At 38.9% G+C, this 21913-nt stretch overlaps 1 long non-coding RNA gene across 1 annotated transcript; it reads left to right on the top strand.

Annotated features, from left to right (window-relative positions):
- The first annotated feature begins 175 nt into the window (after positions 1-175).
- On the top strand, positions 176-17339 carry LOC144292908 (uncharacterized). The gene is made up of 2 exons (XR_013360307.1): positions 176-778; positions 16965-17339. It is a non-coding gene; the product is annotated as an uncharacterized LOC144292908 (long non-coding RNA).
- The last annotated feature ends 4574 nt before the right edge of the window (positions 17340-21913 follow it).

Here is a 21913-nt window from a genome sequence, read left to right as displayed (position 1 = left end):
CCTGGAATGACACTCGGGGCTGTGGCCCCGCAGCGGAGGAGCGCGGCGGCGGCGGCGGCGGCGGCGGGCTGGGCGAGCGGGAGCCGCGCGGCGGGCGGGGGGCGGGGGCGGGGGCGGGGGGGCGCGGGGCCGGGGCCGCTCCTGCGCTCGGCGGGGCGGGGGGGGGGGGGGCCGGGGCCCGCGGCAGCCGCAGTGGCCGCGGCGAGGTCCGGGGCGCGTGTGCGTGTGCGCGCGAGTGTGAGTGAGTGTGCACTAGTGGGGCCGCGGGGGGGCTCGCCGGGCTCGCTCCCTCCCTCCGCAGCTTGACCCGGTAGTGAAGGCGGAGAGAGAGGCAGGCTGGGCCGCGGGCAGCCTACGGGAGGAGGCGGCGCGGGGAGGGGACCGGCCGCCGGGAGGCCGCGGGGAGGCCGCGGGGCTGCGCGGGCGCCCGGACGCCCCGACCCGCGAGGTGCCCCGGGGAGGGCCGCGCAGGCGGGCGGGGCGCGCCCGGGACGGGCTGGGCCGGCGTCGCCTCCGCCCCCCCCCCCCCGCACTCCTCGCCGGACTCCCGGGGCGGGGGTCGGGGCAGCGCATCCCGGGGGGGGGGGCGGGGGGGGGGCTCGTGGGCTCGGGCCGCTGCCGCAGGAGGAGGCCCCCGCGGGTCGGCCCCGGGCACCAGGGGCTCTGCGCGAGCTCCGCACCGCCGGGGCCCCGGGCCCACCCGCTCCGGCCCCACCGGCCCCGGCCCCGGCCCCACCGCGTCTGCAGCCGGCGGAGAGGCGAGGACCAGGGCGCCAAGGTGATGCTCATTTTCACTCATCTTAAATAGGATGTTAGTGAGTTTTAAAATTCCAGGAACTGGTAAATGAATTTCATTTGCTTTATTTCAAAATGATACGTTTGAGAAAGAAAAGGAAAAAAAAGTTGCACGCCCACTCTTCTCTTTAGAGCAAAGCTTGAAAAGCACCGAGCAGTTCAGGTTTTTGATGTCTGGGATGAGGAGAGTGGGAGGCAAGTGCAGTTGAGAACGTGCGTGCAGTCCACCCAAACAGACCAGATTTGGATTCAGGCTTTGCTGGGTAACTAGAGTGTGATCTTGACCCGACTGCTTGACCTTTCTGAGCCTCAGTTTCCTTGTTTGTTAAATAGGATTAAAAGTACTAAGCTGATAGGACTGCGATGAGAATCAATCAGGTAATGCACACAAAGTGCTGCCTGGCACAGGTGGGAAGGCACCCAAAATAGTGATTTCCTTCCTCTTTTTCTCTCAAGTATAACTCACTATTTGGGGAAGACGGGTATTGAATTTAGTGGTAACTGGAAAAGACTTTAAAGAAAGATGAATTATTTAAACCTGTGTCTTTTTCCCCGCCTTGGGAAGATGGATCCACAGTGAGTTGGCTCCTGCTGATGAGGATTATTCAGCGAGCCAGGGGCAGTGTCAGGATCTGAAATCAGAGCTGAAGGCAATGCCCAGGAAGGGGCAAGACTTTGGGGAACATAGCCCAGTCTCACCCAGACAAGTTGGGGTTTAGCATTATGAGATACAGACCTACATGGAAATTAAAAATGGAGACTGAATATGTATTTTCAAACACCAATTGCAAACTGGCACGTATGGGTAAATACTAATATTTATCAAGTTCTAACCATGTGCCAAATGTCGTACTATAGGCTTTACATTTGTTTCTCCCAACATCCTAATAAAGTAGATATTATTAATCATCCCCTTTTACAGATAAGGAGACTGAGGCATACAGAGATTAACTTTTGCAAGACCTCAGATTTAGTCAGTGCTGAAGCTAATATTAACACCCAAGTGTTTTGGCTTCAGACGTCATCTCATTGACTGCATTGTGCTCTCCTCATGCACTTACCATGTGTCATACCAGTGATCAGTCCATAGTGTCCCCAGAGGAAGGGTCTGCAGTTTATTGTAAGAGTAATTAAGGGGGAAAATGGAGTGGGAGTTTGGCATAAAAGCATTTCCCTCTCAACAGCTGAGGAGAGTCACTGAGGTACAGGCCAACAATTCAGTGCCTCTCAGTTCCTTATTCATCTTCTCTGCCCTGAATTGTGATATTTAGAACTGGAACCTATAAACATTGCTTTGTTCTCAGTTGGCCCAATGTCGGGACGTGTCAGTAGAAGGTGCTGGAGGGACATTGCATAAAAAGAGAGAGGCCTCTTCTTGGTACCAGTGCTTTTCCTCTTGTGGCCTGCTCAGTGAGGGGCTTTCTGGCCAGTGGTGTGCAAGAGACCAGTGTTTTCACTACTTTCAGGAAGTTTGGCTAGTTCCCCAGTGTGTGGCTTCCCAGTAAGCCTTGCTGGCGTCCCAGTGGGTGGATTCCTAGCAAGTTTCACTGACACCTCAGCTGGTGGTTTCCTCACCAACCCAATCTGTGACGCTTCAATGGATTTCGTTTACCATTAGTTGGGCCACAGCCACATTATCTCCAATACGGTCTGACTCACTGGCTTGGTAGCATAGAGGAGAGGAATGGGGAGAAGGGTTCTTCTAGTTTACTCCCTGAACTGTGGGGTACTTTGTCACGGCCCGGAGGTTCTGGTGGCCCCCTGCACCACTACTGTGTTTGTTGGTGGTCTCCTCTCCTAGTAGTCACTCCCTTTTCACCAGCTAATAATTCCTCATATCAGCTTTTCCTTGTTTCAGTTATTGTGTTATTTCTGTCTCCTGCTTGGATCTTGACTGCCTAGGCGTAGAGGAATCCTGAAAAGCCATCTAGGGACTTGGGAATCGGGATCCTGCCGATAGCTATACAACACTGACTCACTTAACCTCTCAGAACTTGTCCCCTCATCTGTAGAAAGAAGGCGATGATACATATGACAAGGTTGCGTTAGCATCATGTAGAATGTGAATGCATTTTAAATTCACTTAACTGTGGTAGCAGGAAAGAAGATGGGGATATTTTCTTTAAGAAGAAAACTCACATGTGTTCTGAGGACTTGTTAGGTTGTTTCCTGGGAGTGAAGACACAGCATTTTCTGTTAGATATATTGCCATCAGATAAATATGTTATTGGTTGCTGGGTGACTTTGCTAACTTTTCAGGATGAAAGCACATAGTAGCGACTCCCAAGTTGTTCAGGTTTCCAGCACTATGAAAAATATGACTGAAATTACAGTAATTTTGAAATGCTAGATTCAGACTAATTTGATTACTTCCTATTCTGGTATCCTTCACATTTTGCTTCATCTCTTCTTGTCTCCTTTACCCTTTCTGAGTTTGATGCCTGTGTCGAGAAAGAACCATGTCACTGCTGAGCACTCTGTGCAGAATATGGCACTAGATTTTGCATGCTATTAAAAATAGTTTAGGAATCTTAAAAACTGAAGAAAGAAAAGCATTCTCATCACTTTGCACATTCTCTGGTACAGGGTAAATGCTGAGAAGGATTCACCTAATGACAGATATGTCCAAAGTGATGTTGCATAAAATTACATTATATGGCTACCACCTTAATTTGATTTTTATCTTCAGTACTAAACGATTGTCTCTTTACACACATAGTAATGTCTTAAGGACATTGAATGCAGAAGAGCATATTGATGAAGAAAAGACAGAATGATCTTAGTGAGGACGGAGGTTAAGAAAGAAGTCAGACTCTTCATGAGCGTAGGCCAAGGTCTGAGAGGTTTTACTGGTGATGATAGTGGTAACGGAGGATAAACTTGACCCACTCCATAATTTGTCTGTGGCCATTCCTATTATTAAACCCCCTTTCACTTCTGCTTCATTATTCACACACAAAAGTGCTAACCCATACTTATAAGGTAGATTTATTTAGCATAATACCAATGAGACGCCTGGGTGGCTCAGTGGTTGAGCGGCTGCCTTTCGCTCAGGGCATGATCCCCAAGTCCAGGGATCGAGTCCCACATTGGGCTCCCTCCATGGAGCCTGTTTCTCCCCCTGTCTGTGTCTCTGCCTCTCTCTCTCTCTCTCTCTCTGTGTATCATGAATAAATACATAAATCTTAAAAAAATAATAATGATACCAAGCTTCTCAGACTTTTCTATCAAAATATCTTAACGATGATATACTCACCCACACCCCCAGCCAAGAGTAATCTTATTTTTTTTGAGTAATCTTATTTGAAATCTTTAGTTTTTATCTAAAAATTCATATGAATTTTCTATTCTGAAGTCAGTTCATATTTATATGGCTATAAAATATGATTTTCCCCCACACTTTACCTATAAGATGTTCCAGGAGGATTTACTGTGTTTCTCTGCTGGTTTCTTGGCCCAGCCTAGTGACTCCGTGGGTCCCTATAGCTTAAATACAATGACTGGATATATAAGCCCAAGTCCTGGAGAGAGAATTTGGGCTAGAAAGATAGATGTGGGGACACTTTGAAACCTTGGCTCTTTAGCCTTACCCAGCACTGTGCTGAACATAAAAAGAGAGAAACCCTGAACTCCAGTTTACAAAATCTTTTAGAGGGCAGAGAAGAGAGGAAAGATCAGTGAAAAAAGATTATATTGCAAGGACAGGATTGAATGTTGAGAAATCAGTCTTTTTGAAGTTAACGAAGGGAAGGTTCAGGGGCTGAGATGCCGCCAAGCACTTGTACAGAATTGCATATTTCATTTGTGTCTTACCAACTTGCATTATAGTGCTGATTCTCCTCACCTGAAAACCTCAAATATTTTGATAACTGTAAGTTTTAGGTTTATATCAATTAAATTTACAGAGGAGGGCCAGAACTGTTTCATGTAAGTCTAGATTTACTGTTTATGATTGTGCTTCTGCATTTCTTAGAACCATATTATTATGTTTTAGTATCGGTTATAATATTGGGATGTAGTATATGGTTCAGAGTCTCCACATCTCAGGGAATTTCTCTCAAATGACACTAGGAATTAGTCACCAAGCCCTGTGCAAAAGATCTGGAAATGGGTAAAATGTGACTACTTAAGTCTCTGAGGGTATTAGATCATTTTAATTGCTAGAAAGTTCTGAATGATGTGACTTTGGTCCTTATTAAGCACCATTTTGTGTGAAGTGCCTGGACTATACATGATATATGAAGTGGTGAAAGAGAACCGCAAAAAAATTTAAATAATTGCTTCACCTTAAACAGAGTTCACAATGTGTGGAGCAATTCAACTGGCTCAATAAAAGAAAACGTGATAATTTTTTTTGTTGTCGTTCTGTGACTTTAATGTCATGGCACTATTCTTTGGTAAATGACAATGGGTACTTTAGTGAAAACTCAAGCTTGATACTTTTGCTACCTATTCAACATATGCACAACACACAACAGGTAATACTGTATTTGGATCTGGAAACCTATACCTTTTTATGCAGAGTGCTATCAGGTATACTTCTTAAATGTCAGTATCTGAATTTATCTTTCTTTTTATTGTTTTGCTTCTTACTTAATTCTGTGCCTGTCAAACTTTTATCACCAGTTCACATTCTACTAAACTCAAAAAAGTTATTTTCATACCTTTTATACTTTTAGGCCCTTCTTACCAGACTTTTTTAAAACTCTTCAGAAATTCAGGTACTTCAATTTCATGCCATCAAGTAGCTATATGTGGTGCCTTCTTTTTCTTATTTGAGTGAGTAGTTCAATTGCTGTCACTTTATACTTTGTAATTCTAAATCTTTTAGAACCATCTTGCCATTTTTTTCATTCATTCATCCTTATAGAAAACTCTATAAAATAATCTCTTACTTTCTAGTTGCTTTTCTCTCATATTATTATCCTTTCTCTTTCCCAAATGCACATCTAAATTTATCCTTTTTTTCATAATAGATCTTCAGTTTCTCATCAATTCACATCATAAATTTTAGAATAAAATACCCTACATGTATTTTTAATATGATATCTACTGCCCATATTCTAATCTTGCCTATTTTTAATCATTTTTGTTGTTAATTTAAACTGACAATAATTTCCATTACAAGGAATAAGCACAAAGGGATAGCATTATCATGGACTCGATTTTATCAGTAGTGAACAATCTTTAGGCATAAAGAAAATTAGGAAAGAAAGTCAACATATTCTATTTTGAGATAGTACGGAACAGTCAGATGTGTTTTCTAGTCTTTGGAAAAGCACATTTATTCAAAGAAAACTTCATTATGTTTCCTCCGCCAGATTGCTGAGAAACAAAAATGCTGATGAACTATTGGAGGCAATGAGAATATAATTATAATCATACTGATATTAATAATTTTGGGGTTTTTTTCAAGATTTTATTTATTTATTCATGAGAGACAGAGAGAGGCAGAGACACAGAGGGAGAAGCAGGCTCGATCCCCGGACCGAGGTCAAGCCCTGAGCCTAAGGCAGACGCTCAACCACTGAGCCACCCAGGCGTCCCTAATTTTAATAATTTTGAAGCCTCTCCAAACACTTTCGTGTAGTGTAGTTTGCTTTTAACCATTCTGAATGTCATGTATGCTTTTCAGAATATGATGAATGCTAGTGATTTTATCCTGTCCTTCTGTCCTTCCATAGATGCACATATACATGCAATCTTCCAAATATTACATATCACTTCATGTAATTTATAAATTTGCTGAAGCCCAGTCATTTGCTTGGATATGGAATTCTTTGGAAGTCCAGTGTAGGGTGCCTGGGGGATTCATTTGGCAAAGCGTTTGCCTTCGGCTCAGGTCATGATCCCAGGACCTAGGGTAGAGCCCCACTTCTGGCTCCCTGCTCTGTGGGAAGTCTGCTTCTCCCTCTCCCTGCCACTTGCCCTGCTTATGCGCTCTCTCTCACTCTTCTCCCTCTCTGTCAAATAAATAAAATCTTTAAGAAAAAGAAAATTCCAGCCTAAATAAATCTCTTCTGTAGTTTTTTATTTAAGTATAATCAGCTGAAAGTAATCTTGTCTACTGAACTCCTATGAAATGCTACATAATCCTTTTCATGACATTTCTTTCTTCCTTTTATTATAACATTAGATTTATCTCAGCCTCACATCTAAGCTATAACTTCTTTGAGAGCATGGCTAATTTTTGTATTCCTGACAGAGGTTGAATGAATAAAGAACACAGTGCTAGAGAAAAAAGAAACACATAACATACATATAATTTACTATGAAAATGTATCTATTATATTAAGCCCAGAATTAACCGATGCTACTAAAGTAAGCCCAAAATTTAAAAATGTATTTCAAAAGATCAAGGCAGCCAGAGGTTTAAGAAGCTGTTAATGTTTTGAGACAGTTGTCTCCCATTTTGGCTATTGAGAAGCTTTGTAAAAGAAGGACTCTAAGGTTCTTTAAGAGAAAATTGTAGTTTAAGATGGGTCATAGAGTAATTTGAAATCATTTAATTCCCTTAGACCATCTTAATCTTCCAACTTACCTCAATTAAATTATAGGGCAATTCAGAGGTTTGGCAAGCCATTCTCTGTAAACTCTGAAGAGAGGTGGACTTCAGAGGAGTCACTAGAAGATGGATAAAAAGCAAAGCTATCATTTGCTTTCAAAAGAATGTATTCCACAAACTATAGACCACAAAAATTAGGACAAGAAGAGAAAGAAGTGGTAACATGAAGCTAGCTAGCATGGCTTCATAAAGAACAAGCCAAACGCACATTTTTGTTGATAAAGCATGACTTGCTTGTTGTGGGTCCATTTTAGCTAAATCATTAAGCATTAATGCCATCACCTCTTTTCTAATATCGGCAATGAATACTCAGGTCTCCATCATCAGTGTAATATCTTCAAGTGACTTCAGTTTGCAAATGCTCTGTTAGCGCATTCTCCACATCTGGCTTTACCAGGACTGCACATAACAGGCCTATTACTTAACTCTCATAAGCACTTTCAATATCTCATATGCTCATTCGGTCAACTGCTCCCATTGTTGCCTCATTTTAATTTTGTGGGATCACTCCTGATCCTTTTTCAAAACATCTTCTAAGCCTTTTCTTAAGTAATTCACTGACTCTAAAGATGTCAGGTATTTTAAGACCACTGTCACAATTTTAAGATTATAAATGTATAAATGTAAATTTAATCAATATCTGTTCAATGCAAAATATACTTTGTGTAAAAAAACTATACTATGAAAAAGCAAATATGAAAACCATGCATTTTAAAATTTTACAAAAATGTTTAATAGATTTCAGACTGTGTTATTTAAAAACAATTATGAATATTTTACCTACAGTTAATATTGTGATACTGGTCAATTAGTTATATTTGGTCTGTATTTAAATGAATCCCTCCCAGTTTTGAGACTTAATGAAAGAATTTGCATACACTAAAGTCTTTTAGAGTATAATGAGTGCCATTTTATTTCTTTTAAAGATTTTATTTATTTGAGAGGGAGAGCAGGAGCATGATGTGGGGAGCAGAGGGAGAAGAAGCAAACCTGAGCAGGGAACCTGATGCAAAGAGGGGGATCAGTCCCAGGACCCTGAGATCATGACCTGAGCTGAAGGCAAATACTTAACCAACTGAGCCACCCAGGTACCCCAGTAATGACTGCCATTTTAATAAAATTTCAAAATTTTGAGAACATGTTTTTATTACAATATAATTATGCTTCCTACTTTAGGCCATATTTAAATTTTTATTTCTATTGTCAACAGTGTCTTGATAGGAGAACTAGAAATAAAGAAGTAATTCTTTCATTTAGTAGCAATACCTTGGGGATTTTTTTTTTTTTGGCTTTTTTTAAATATTTTTTTTTATTGAAGTTCGATTTGCAGGCATATAGTATGATACCCAGTGCTCAACTCATCAAGTGCCCTCCTCAGTGCCCGTCACCCAGTCACCCCATCCCCCCGCCCGCCCACCTCCCCTTCCACTACCTATTGTTCGTTTCCCAGAGTTGGGAGTCTCTCATGTTTTGTCTCCCTCTCTAATTTTTCCCACTACAGGGGAAAGGAGGGAAAATGAGTGAGGGTTTTTTTTTTTTTTTCTAAATCAGAATTGAAGAGGTAAAGGGTCTTCTGCACTTGGTAATTTGATTGGGTGACTGCAAGAGTTCAGGGACTCATGTCTTACCACAAGAAGAATAAACATTGCATTTTCCTCTTGAAGGCCCTAAAATATTTTAAAAGATGTCAGTTTATATTGAAACATTCCCTGGAGCTCCCACTTTAGCAAGAAGCTAAATAAAAGAAGTTTTAAATTTTCCCAATACTAATGGAGATTTACTTTCTAGCCCTTTTCTCTGGAGACAAATGTAGGTCTCTCCTCAAGGGTAGGAAGATTTGCATATAATTCTAAAGGCTAGAAATACCTTTTCTGCTCTCTCCAAAGTGATTCAGTATGTTTTGTCATACTGCTTGATGATTTTGCATTAGAGATTTATTCTTTTTGAGATAATAAAATACAAATATCTCTGAAAGGCTTTCTTCTACTTTAGTCATATTCATATGGCTACTAGTGAACAAAATGTGTTTATATGGTACAGGATAAAAGGAAGATTGCCAGCCAACAAATCCCTAGAGTCTGTGCTACATTAAATGTTGCTTAGCAATTTCCACAATTTTCTCAGTCTGGTTTACTAATAAAGACATTAGAAATCAAGGGCAGGTGCATATGTTACATGAAGTTGTGAAAGTGGTATTTATTCTATGTTTCTAATCTCTATATTGATTAAAAAACGAAGGAAATGGCAGGTTCATAGGTGGTGTGGTAAGGTGGCAATAATTTATGTGGATAATATAGAAAGGTGTTTCCTAGGAGATAATTTTTATTTATTTTTTTCTTTAAAAAATTAATTTTATTTGATACAGAGATACAGAGCTCATGTGTGCACGGGAGGGGGGGGGCGCGGGGCGGGCGGCAGAAGAAGAAAATCTCAAGTAGACTCCCCACTGAGTGATCTCAAGACCCTGAGATCTTGACCTGAGCTGAAACCAAGAGTCAGACAATTAACTGAGCCACACAGGCACCCCTCCTCCTAGAAGGTACATTTTAGGCAAGGCCTTAAATGAGGTATAACACCCACTTATGAAAAAATCTGTGGGAAGGAATTTTCAGACAGAGAGAAAAGAAGTATTTAGGACCTGAAGTAGTAAGGAACGTGACTTGTCAGAGACTAGGTAATTTTCATTTACATTATTTTATGCATTTGATTTTACTACTCTTAGGTTAGTCTATATAAGGGCTTCCACAAATTAGACCCTGCTTGAAATTTAATTCTCGCCTGATCTTTCTCATCATGCTCCATGCTAATCGGTGCCTCTGTGACTTTGTATAGGCTGTTTCTTTTGTTAAATAGCCTCTCATTCATTTGTTCTTGGCTGATAAACTGACTCATCTCCTAAATTGCATTTCAAGCACTCCCTTTTTTAAGAAGCTTCCTCTCATTCTCTTTTGCCCACCATCCATAGTTACTCAAGTAACTTGACTTGTGCATTTGAGACACAGCTTTGCATTTATTGATTTACATGTCTGCTTTTATCACTAGTGGGTTTCTTTAGGACAGAGACATTGTTATAATTCATCCCTACTACATATGGTTGGCCATTGTAGTGGTAATATAGTATATAATATTAGTAGTATATAGCAGACACTCAATAAGTTGTTGTTAAACAAATCAGTGGGATATCTTTTTTGTTGTTTAACTTAATATGATAATTGTCTTCAGAACAGTTTCCATGACATACTTATGATAATTAATAGCTATAAACTAACTCTTCACTATATTCTGTAGCCACTAGGATGTTTATCATTTCATTTCAAAGCAAAAAGATGTTAAATAGAGTTTCTATTTAATGCAAACAACACTCATGGAAATATTCTGAAAAGATTAATTTCTGGCATACAGTTTTCAATTCAGTTTTTTGTTTAGCATATTTGTAATAGATTTTGAGCCTACTCTAAAAAATGTTGGCATTGAGAACTAGGTAGTATTTAATGAAAATCATGATTTAATAGCATGTTTTACGTGGTTTGTTTTTTATGTTTACTTAATTTTTTTAAGGATTTTATTCATTCACGAGAGACAAGAGAGCGAGAGACGCAAAAACATAAGCAGAGAGAGAAGCAGGCTCCCTGCGAGGAACCTGATGCGGGACTCGATCCCAGACCCGGGATCCTGCCCTGAGCCAGAGACATGCTCAACCATGGAGCCACCCAGGCGTCCTGGCTTGTTTCTTTTTAATTTAGAGTAGTACAGTTATATTTGAGATCTTCATTACATTTTATTTACCAGAACTCAATGTTCTTTCTTAACTTGGAAACTGAGGGCTTTTCCAATTCTTAAACGCCTGGCAGAAGTAGAATAGCTGGATGAGAACCTGGGAAGAGAAATTATGGAGGATGTGGCGAAAAAGTGGGAGGAGAATATGGACATTTTGGCAGCACCAAACTTGAAGAGATGACAGAGGGTATAGCATTAAAGTAACCATGCAGAATTGGAAATACATGACTTAGCGCTTCCCCTGCCCCAGGAAATTTCAAGTATACTGGCACGTGCTCAGTGTCTCCAGAGGTGTCTGAGTGATTGGCCTGTGTTCTAGGCTTTATCCTAATCAGGAACATGCTTCCACCCTGTTGGTTCTCCTTGATGTCATTAGGGATACAAATGTGTGATGCAAATTTATTGAATGATCCAAGCTAATGAATAAATACATAAGCCTTTAATATCAGTCCTCTTATTTATTTGTCTTTAAAGTTTATATCAATACATGCTCCTAGATTCTTATTTCATCTAATGGGATAGAATCTACTACTAATGTTCTTTGTTTTGATGCTCAAATGATTTGCTTTGCCCTGTAGGGGCTCCTTCAAGATGGTTTGCTTATCCTTTTGAAACATGCCTTTGATTATTTGAATACTTTTTTGCTTCCTTATATAACAAAATATTACAATTTTATCTTGCTCTTTCTCTTCCTCAGTTCTAGAATTTGCCTCCCCCCCCCCCCCCCCAGGGAACCCTATTCCTTTTAGTGGAGAATCATATTTAGAAACCAAGATATGAAATTTTGGCTTAATTATCGTCATTTGTGGGTCATTATTTCTAAGCCCTTTCAGTGGGCAGAACTAAGAAATGTATATAAAGGCATTTCAAGTATATTTATATATATTAACAACACATATATTAAAAAATTATTTCAAACTGATACTTCCAATTAACATCACAAGTCCCTTTACTTTTTATCAGAAGAGAGAAATCATTGGCTTAACATGAACAAAACACTAGCATTTGGGAGATTTTTTTAAAAGATCTTACTTATTTGAGACAGAGAGAGAGAGAGAGAGAGAGAGAGAGCAAGAAGGCACAACTAGGGGAAAGGGCAGAGAGAGGGAGAAGCAGACTGCCCGCTGAACAGGGAGCCTGACTCAGGTCTCAATACCAAGACCCCAGGATCATGACCTGAGCTGAAGGTGGATGCTTAACCAACTGAGCCATCCAGGCACCCCAAAATACTAGCATTTTTGAAAGAACAGTATTTGTTACCTATATAAAATGGGCCTGGAAAGTAATAATATTGATCTCATACAAAGTCCACTGAAATATGTTTCATTGATATTTAAACATAATGTATATTAGAATCTTAGATATCAGAGGGAGAGGGAGGCATTTTCAGAATTGTGATCTAGATGTTATACAGTAGACTCTTGCAGTGTTGTTCTGGATCTGTGTTAGAATAGAAAAAGAGATCATGGGGCAAAAACTTGTCTTAATCCTTCAAACATTGTTAACCACATAGAGAAAGCATATTAAGCATACATTACACCCAGAATCTTGAAATGAATGCATATTTATGAGAGGAATATAAACAAACAAGGAAGTGGTACAGTGAGACACTGACATAATGCACTACCTACTTGGGAAAAATACTTGTGTTTTCTCTTTGGATAAATACAGATACAATACTAGCCATTCCACTTAGCAGTAGCTTGACTACCAACATGAATAACTTGTTCAGAGATGAAGAGGAGGAGTTGTGAACATCTAAACATTAGGATTTGCATCATAATAGTGCTAGGACTACATATTCTAACAGAATTTTCTCCCACCATGTCTTGGAGAACTTTTATCCAATGGTCTGTGTCTCTCCTACTAGTTTGAAAACCAAAGCCTCTCTCCTTGTTTTACTAATCCCAAAGATTAATTCAGAAGCCCATGATTTTTCTTTACTGGTTCCTTTGCTTTATCTAGAAAAATAAAATGTAAAAAATATAATTTGGCAGGTTGAAATTTGTTTTCTCTAGTATAGTAAAACAAAGAGTCTCATTTTAATACTGCATATATGCACTTACTAAACATTGCATTGTAATGAATTAATGACCTGAAAATAATGTAAATACATACATATATATTTGTGTAATATATGTTAGCTTCAGAAATCATTTTTTAAAAGTGAATACCTAAGGGGCACCTGGGTAGCTCAGTTGGTTAAGTGTCTGACTCTTGAGCTCAGCTTGGGTCTTGACCTCAAGGTCACTGAGTTCAAGCCCCACTGAGTTAAAAAAAAAAAAAAAGTGAAGACCTGAAGAAGCTACAACTATAATTTAAAAAATGTTTTGACCAGTGTTAGAAGGAAAAATTAATTAACAATTATTAAGGAGTTATGTGATATACACCATGTGTATTGCATCTTATTTAATTATCAAACAATATATTTGCTAAAGCTGCCATTCCCCCATTTTCTGGAAGAAGAAACTGAGATTACATACTTCATTAAACTTGGTCAACTTCTTGTAACTAATACTAGTGCTTGGATCAAGCCACATATGTTTGACTCTAGACCCTGTATTCTCTTGAGGGCATCACATAAAGCTTTTCACTGCCCCTGCCCAAAAACAACTTTTGCTAAATTGATTCTTTGCTTCTTGATCTGTAAAAGAAGGATGTTGGCCTCTCTTAGTGATCTCCATGTTTTTAATAAGCAATAAATAACATTCACCACACATAATAGTTTCTCTGTTCTATATTCATTATTGCAAAACAACTATGGCTCAGTGATGCTTTGAACTTAGTTTCAATTTCATAATTTAAAACACATTTGTATACATATGAAAATACCAGTTGTGACAAGAGAATAGAAAGCTTTGTTTTGAAAGTAATTTGTAACTGACAGTTGACCATAGACATATTGCAAAGGTGGGGGCCACATACAGGGGTAAAAGTTGGCCTGGAGTTATTTTTTTTTTTATTTCTTTCTCTTGTAAAACAGTTGTAGCCATTACACATTCTTATTGAAGTAGAATTAACATACAGTGTTACATTCATTTCAGATGTACTATATGATGATTCAGCAATTCTGTACATTACTCAGTGCTTATCATGATAAATGTACTCTTAATCCCTCTCATCTATTTCACCCATTCCCCTTCTCTACCTCCCCTCTAGTAACCACTAGTTTGTTCTTGTATTTAAGAGTTTGGTTTTTTGTTTGTCTTTTTTTTATTTGTTTGTGATTCAATAATTTTATACACTACTTAGTGCTCATCACAATAAATGTACTTTATTTCACCCATTCCCAACCCACCTCTGTAACTACCAGTTTTTTCCTATATTTAAGAGTCTGGCTTTCTTTTTTGGGGGGAGGTCTCTTCTTTTTTCTTTGTTCATTTGCTTTGTTTCTTAAATTCTACATATGAGTGAAATCACATGGTATTTGTCTTCCTCTGATTTATTTCACTTAGCATTGTATCCTCTAGGTCCATCCATGTTGTTGCAGATGGTGAGATCTCGCTTATTTTTATGTTCTTCCACATTATATTTATCCGTTCATTATGAATGGACACTTGGGTTGCTTCTATATCTTGGCTATTGTAAATAATGCTGTAATAAACATAAGGGTGCCTGAAGTCATCTTAAATGAACTCTATTCAAAAGGACTGCCTAATAAGCAATGGGATTCCAAAAGAGAGTCTATGAAGACATGAACCTGCTGAGAATCAAATCACAGTGAACTGTAGGTGAGAGATGGCTACCAATAAATGGAGAGAGAAGTAAATAGTCTGAGGAATCCTACAAGGAACTGAAACACTGTGCAAGGGAAAAAACAAACAAACAAACAAAGCCCCAGCTTTGATACCTGTCAAACTAGACAGCAATGATGGTGACCAATAAAAGTACCAGCAGGCAGGAGTTTTCCTACACCCTCACCTCTCCACCATCTTGAACCCTGTTGTGATCAGAATCAGTGCAAGTTAACAATTGATACAAAGAAAGACAAGTTGGGAAAATAGAGGAATATCTATCCAAGCCATACTGTATACTGCAGGCCTGCCTTCTGTTGCATGACTGATTAGGTGAGTGCAGAAGCTTTAATTTTAAATGAAGCTTGTAGTTTTTATTATACTCTGGCTGTACCTATCACTTTCAGAATTGAAATAGTTTAAGTAACTAGAGTACCAGTGGGATTTTTATTATTTAAGACAGCTGTGGGACACCAACCAAGATTTTATCCAGGGGAAGGAAAAGAATTACCCTATGGAGCACACTTTAATAGATATTATGAGACAAAAAGTTACTTAATGATTTCATTTGGCAATTCTGTTCCTTCAGAATAGCATCATAGATTTATATATCCATGTATCCTATGTCAAAACATACACATTTATCTTTATATGTGCATGTATCATATGGAACACGTTGCCTTTTGCAAAGTTTATTGTTTTTTTAGAAATTCTTACTTGATTATTCCCTTAATTACATTTCTGTATATTCTCTCTACCTAAATTCTTTAGCTATAAGCAAAGAAGGGTCAAGTTTTTATATACAATATTCTATGTTTTTTTTTATAATTGGAGAAAATATTTTATCTAAACACCATGTGCCCATGATATATGACACCCCATCATATTTGCATGTGAATGTTTATAAAGTGCAAATAATCTCAAATCACAGGATCAGAATTAGATTTAAAAAAATGTATTCAATAAGATGTGTAAGATGAGATAGAATTAATTCTAATTGAATTCACAGAGGATTTGAAATTAGATGTAAATCTGTAATATTGTATTACATTAAGTATGAATTAGTATTTGATTTGCATTCAGAAAAATGTACTATGTTCACTTCTGAGAACCATTTAGATAGAACATTAGAACAGATATCTGATCTTTATTTTCTCTTCTTCCCCTGCCACCTAAATTTTATTGAAAACTCTGTCCAACCTGATTATCAATATTAAAGATTAGTTTTGAGAAATCCGGAGAAATTAAGAATTACATTTTAGTCAGAGATAGAATACAGTAAGAAGTATTTTTATGTATTGAAAACAACGTCTCTCAAGAGGTAACAATTTTAATACCTAAACACTAACCTAAATGCTGAATTTTAGGTATTAAGGCTAGAAAAGATACACAGAACACAAGAGTTTCTTGAATAAATGTTCCACATTTAGCTTAAAGAATTCATTTAGAACTTGGGCATTAAAGAAATGTTATTTGAAACTGATATTGGTAATTAACTTAGAAAATCTTTAGGATTTGGATTTAGGTCCTATGATTCAGAATTTAGGTGTTATCAAAGGAGATTAGTATTGGACCCTAAATCTACCATTTAATGAGGTGTATTAAAAAAAATTCTGGCATTAGAATAAAAGCTATGTGATGTCATTCTTACTACTATGATGTAGGTAATAAAGTTTATAAAATGTGTATTTATATTATTTCATTATTTACCTTGATTATTCATAAAAAAAAACCCAATTATAGCATAAATGAATAGTTATTAATATTTAGTATTACTTTGAAAATTGAGACTGCTTAACATTACTGGTTGTAATTATATAGCATTCTGAATTCAGTGAATCCTTTGACAGTTCTAATTTCCTACCTAAGAGCTCTTCTCTGCTACTCCCTTGCTGACAGGACCTCTTTTTGTTCAGGCTGGCAATGTTCCCAGATAAAATACTCACCTCCTCAGTTTCTGTTGCAGCCAAGGGTTGCAAGGTAACAAGAGTGTAGGCAATGAGATACAAGTGTATTTCTGTTAGAGATTTTTGGTATTACTTTTGTTTTGTAATTAATACAGACACTCTTTTTGTCCTTTTCTCTTTCTCCAGCCTACAACACAACTGAAGAGGGAGAAGCCATCATGCCTCTATGATTAGACAAGTCTGAAGATAAAAGCTTCACTGTGAGGATAATGGAACAAAGTGCTAGAATGGGCCTGCACTCCCTTGCCTTTGACTTGTTGTGGAAGGAAAATAAAATGCTGTTACAAGTTTAATCCACAGAGATGGGCTTCTGTTTCCTGCATTTCAATACATCACAGTTCATAAATTTATATAATTGGCAAAAGTATCCATTTTAAAGATTAACAGATACCTAACTCTCAGTTAAATCTCAGAAAAATAGATTTTTAATCCGTTGTGATTTTGAAATTGATCTCTCAGTCTTTCGGCCATCAAACTATTAAATACATTTAAACATTGTTATTCATTGTTAGAGTGAATCCTGTTATTTTCTAAGCGTATTATTGTATGTGTGCCCACACGCAGGTGTGTGTGTGTGTGTTTGTGCGTGTGTATGCACATATACTCAGGGAGCCTGAAGGAACCATTATTTATTTTATGAGGCACTCAATGCTAGTTACCTCTAACTCATTCTTTTCTCTCTTTTTTTTTTTTTAGATTTTATTTATTTTTTGAGCAAGAAAAGGGGCAGAGGCAGAGGAAGACAGATTTTCAAGCAGACTCCACACTGAGCGCAGAGCCCAATGTAGGGCTCCATCTCATGATCCTGAGATCATGACTTGAGCCAAAAACATGAGTCGGACAATTAAACGACTAATTCAGATGCCCCCTTCTGACTCATTCTTTAAGCCTCTGCATTCAATACCCATTGCCTTCGGGAATAAATCCTTATACAACCCGTTAAAAATGATCTAATGATTTATTTATCTTCGATTTATCATTGGAGGTTTGTGAGTGTGTGTGTGTGTGTGTGTTTTGACCCATTTACTTGTTTGTATACCTACTTTCTTGAGGTTTGTATCATAAATGAATGCTGAATTTTTGTCTAATGCTTTTTTCTGTATCTATTGAGGTAATTGTGTGATTTTAATCATTTCATTGACATGGTGTATCACATTGAATTGTGGATGTTGAACCATCTTTGCATCCCTGGAATAAATCCCACTTGATATGGCATATGATCCTTTCAATGTATTTTTGAATTCAGTTTGCTAATATTTCATTGAGGATTTTTGTATCTATATTAATCCATGATATTAGCCTGTAAAGTTTATTTGTGGTGTCCTTGTCTGATTTTGGTATCAGGATAATGCCAGCGTAATGAAATGAGTTTGAAAATGTTCCCTCCTCTGATATTTTTTTTTGAAGAGTTTAAGAAAGATTAGTATTATTATTCTTTAAATCTTTGGTAGGAAAAAAGCAAAAAAACTTCTGGAAAATTCAATGAAGCCATCTGCTGTGGATGGGTTTTTGGGAGGTTTTTGACTACTGATTCAGTCAGCCTCTTTGAAAATTAGTCTGATGTTGAGATGTTTTATTTCTTCATTATTCAGTCTAGGTAGGCTGTATATTTCTAGGAATTTATCCATATCTTATATGTTGTTCAATCTGTTGGCTTATAAATGTTCATGCTACTCTCTTTGATCCTTTATATTTCTGTGGTATCTGTTTTAATATATCATCTTTCATTTCTGATTTTAGTTATTTGAGGCCTCTCTTTTTTTCTTGGTGAATCTAGCTAAAGTTTGATCTATTTTTTTAAAAAAGAAACACGTTTTAGCTTCATTGATCTTTTCTATTTTCTGTTTAGTCTCTATTTCTGCTCTTTGTTATTGTTTGCCTTCTACTAACTCTGGCCTTAGCTTGTTCTTCTTTTTCTAGTTTCTTGATGTATAAAGCTAGGTTATTTGAGATTTTTCCTTTTAAGTAGGTGTCTATTGCTATAAACTTCCTCCCATTTACTGTAACTGATGGTAAAGTATCCCATCAAAGAGACATTTCTTTGATCTGACTCAGACTTCTCTTACTGTCATTTAGCCACACTGAGTATTGAGAACAATTATAAAGGATTCTGCGTCCAGTTCCTATGGCGTGGGGAGGAGGAGTTGTGCACACCAACAAGCAATTATTGGATACCCAGTAGGTATTCTAAAACTCAACCCAATCCTAACACTATTTACCCAGAGACAGCATCAGATTCCACAATTTAAAAGTTTAGTTTCACAAGACTGCCCAGCCTCCTTCAGATTCCAACTAGCTATAGATAAGGTTCCAGTGACATGCCCCCCCCCAAGATTCAAATAATTTGATAGGGAAGCTCAAAGAATTCAGGCAAATAGGTTACTACATTACCATTCGTTATAAGAGGATATAACTCAAGAACACAAGACAAAAAAGGTGTGTAGGTCAAGGTACGGGGAAAGGACTTCAAGTTTCCATGCCCTCTCTGATGCACCACTCTCCCTGCATCTCTACACGTTCACCTACCCAGAAGTTCTCTGAATGGTCATTTGAGATTTTATGGAGGCTTTATTACATAGGCATCACTGATTAAATCATTAGCCACTGACAAATTTTTCAACCTCCAGCCCTCTTCTCCTCCCTAGAAGTCAGGGTGGGGAAGTGGGGTAGGGCTGAAAGTTCCAACCCTGTATTCTTAGTTCTCAATTGCTTTCCAAAAGTTACCTCATAAGCCCGGTTGTGGAAAGGAGCCTGTTATGAATAACAGTACAGCCATTTCATTTTGATGTCTCTGAATCCATTTCAGGAGCTGAGGACAAGAAACCAAATATTATAACAAAAGATACTCCTATTGCTCTATTGCTCTATTGCTAAAAAGTTCCATGGATTTTGGGAGCTGTGAGCCAAGAACCATGAATGAAGACCAAATACATATATTTCTTACAACTCATGATATAAAAAATTCAGAGATCTGGGATCCCTGGGTGGCTCAGCGGTTTGGCTCCTACCTTTGGCCCAGGGCGCGGTCCTGGAGTCCCGGAATCAAGTCCCGCATCAGGCTCCCGGCGTGGAGCCTGCTTCTCCCTCTGCCTGTGTCTCTGCTTCTCTCTCTCTCTCTCTGTCTATCATGAATAAATAAATAAATAAATCTTTAAAAAATTCAGAGATCTTTAAGTTGGGGGGAAAGTAATACAACCATTTCACTGATTAGTAAATTAAGCTTTAAAAATACACGTCCTTGGTCAAAATCATTATTGATGCAGATGCTGTTTGTGCTAAGAATAAAAATGGCTTAAACTATTTACCACTTAAACTACCCTAGAAATAACATTTCTCAACTTTCCATGAGCATGACAGAAGTTTAAGTTACTAAGTCAGAATATCTTGAAAAAAAAAAGATGAAAACAACTGTTTCCCAGGGTCTGGACACTGGTAGACTGAGAAGCCACTGGAGTCCATCATATACTTTGCCCCTCAAGTGTGAGCAGTACCTAAGAAGAAGGCTGAGCAAGGTTGCAATTCACACCCACTACCCATCTCTAGTGCAAGAGATGCAGGGATTTTGCTAACAACAAATTTAAACTGCTGTCCATTTACCACAATATACTTTACTTTCAATGATAACTCACAACATTACTGCCTTAGACTTTATTACCCTCTAAGTACCTATAGCTCTCAAACCCTCAAAAAATTCAGTTCCCAGCAAAGCAATATAAATAAAGAGTAATCAGTGTTAATAACTCAGAAAATGACCCAAAGAATGGCAGAACAGACTCTCCACAGCTAAATGTAAAGAAGAAACCACATTAAAGAGGTTAGGAAGGGCAGAGATGCAGTTGGGAGCCAAGTAGACCTACAGAACTGCCCATAGGAGGGAGGGATATGGTGGCCACAGTTGGGGAACAGGACCAGATCCACAATAGGCACCGGAAACATGGGGGCCCCACACTGGAAAGAAGAATCTCCATAACAGTTGGCTTTGAAAAACAAAGGAGTCTAACATTCAGTTGGGATTAATACCTGGAACTTTAAAAAACAGTGCACTCAGCTCTGGGAGAGCCAAGAAGATGGAGTCCCTGCTCTTAAGAGACAGCAAAAAACAAAACAAAACAAACAAACAACAACAACAAAAAAAAACAGTGATATACAGCATAGAAGCAGCAAGTGTGAAAAATCAGGGTATATGGGAAGGAGATTTATTTCCTAGTGTCAGGGCATGTGCTGGAGGGGCAGGATTCTTTGGGAGACTTCTCCAAGAACAAAAGGTCTGTGAGACACCATTTCCCTCCTCTGCCCCCTAGCCTATATATATGGACACCTGTGGGAACCAGCACAGCACCAACTCTCCACTGAGCTTGCAAAGAGTATACCACACCCAGCACTCTTCTGTAGACCCGCCTCTCTAACCCAACAGTTCATCAGGAGTTTTCCTCAGCGGCTGCAGATCAACTCCAACAGTGGACCAACATGAACCTGCTGAACCATGTGTCCAACCGCTCATTCCCCTGCGGACCAGCCACTTCCAGTTATGCCCTTGGCAGGAGTTTATCCAAAGGGGTGCCACAAGTCTGTCAATGTGTAAGCAACCCTGACAGGGGCCAGCACCACTCCAAAGTGATTCCTGCCCTGGGGAGAGTGGAAGATAGCCACACATACCAATCCAACTGCAGCCCCAGCAATGGGCTGAGGGCAGACATCTGGTCTGACTGTAGGCCCCACCCACCAATAAAAGCCTTTTAGGGCACGATGGTGGGAGAGTACCCTGTAGTTCAGTGCTATAGGCTCTCTGTCCAGTGCCTCATCTGACTCAACTGAAGCCCAAGGTGACTCCCAACTGGCCTACCAACAACACAAAGACCAAACCCTGCCCACAATAGGCAAAGCTGGGGCTGCAGTTGGAGGATTCTAGCATTAGTGGTGGTAGGAGACTGAAAATTTGTGACTAGCTGTGGAACATGATTTCTAAGGCTTTCACCTTTGCTGCTTTGGAATAAAACCTAGGTAAAATGAGAAGCATTGGAATATGTGATGGCTATGGTATCTTAAAAGTAGGGGGTCAGCAATAATTATTAGGA

Source organism: Canis aureus, chromosome 21 (genome assembly GCF_053574225.1).
Source record: "Canis aureus isolate CA01 chromosome 21, VMU_Caureus_v.1.0, whole genome shotgun sequence".
NCBI classification, from domain to species: Eukaryota; Metazoa; Chordata; class Mammalia; order Carnivora; family Canidae; genus Canis; species Canis aureus.
The sequence above is the reverse complement of the archived record's forward strand: the minus strand, read 5'-3'. Positions and strand labels throughout refer to the sequence as shown.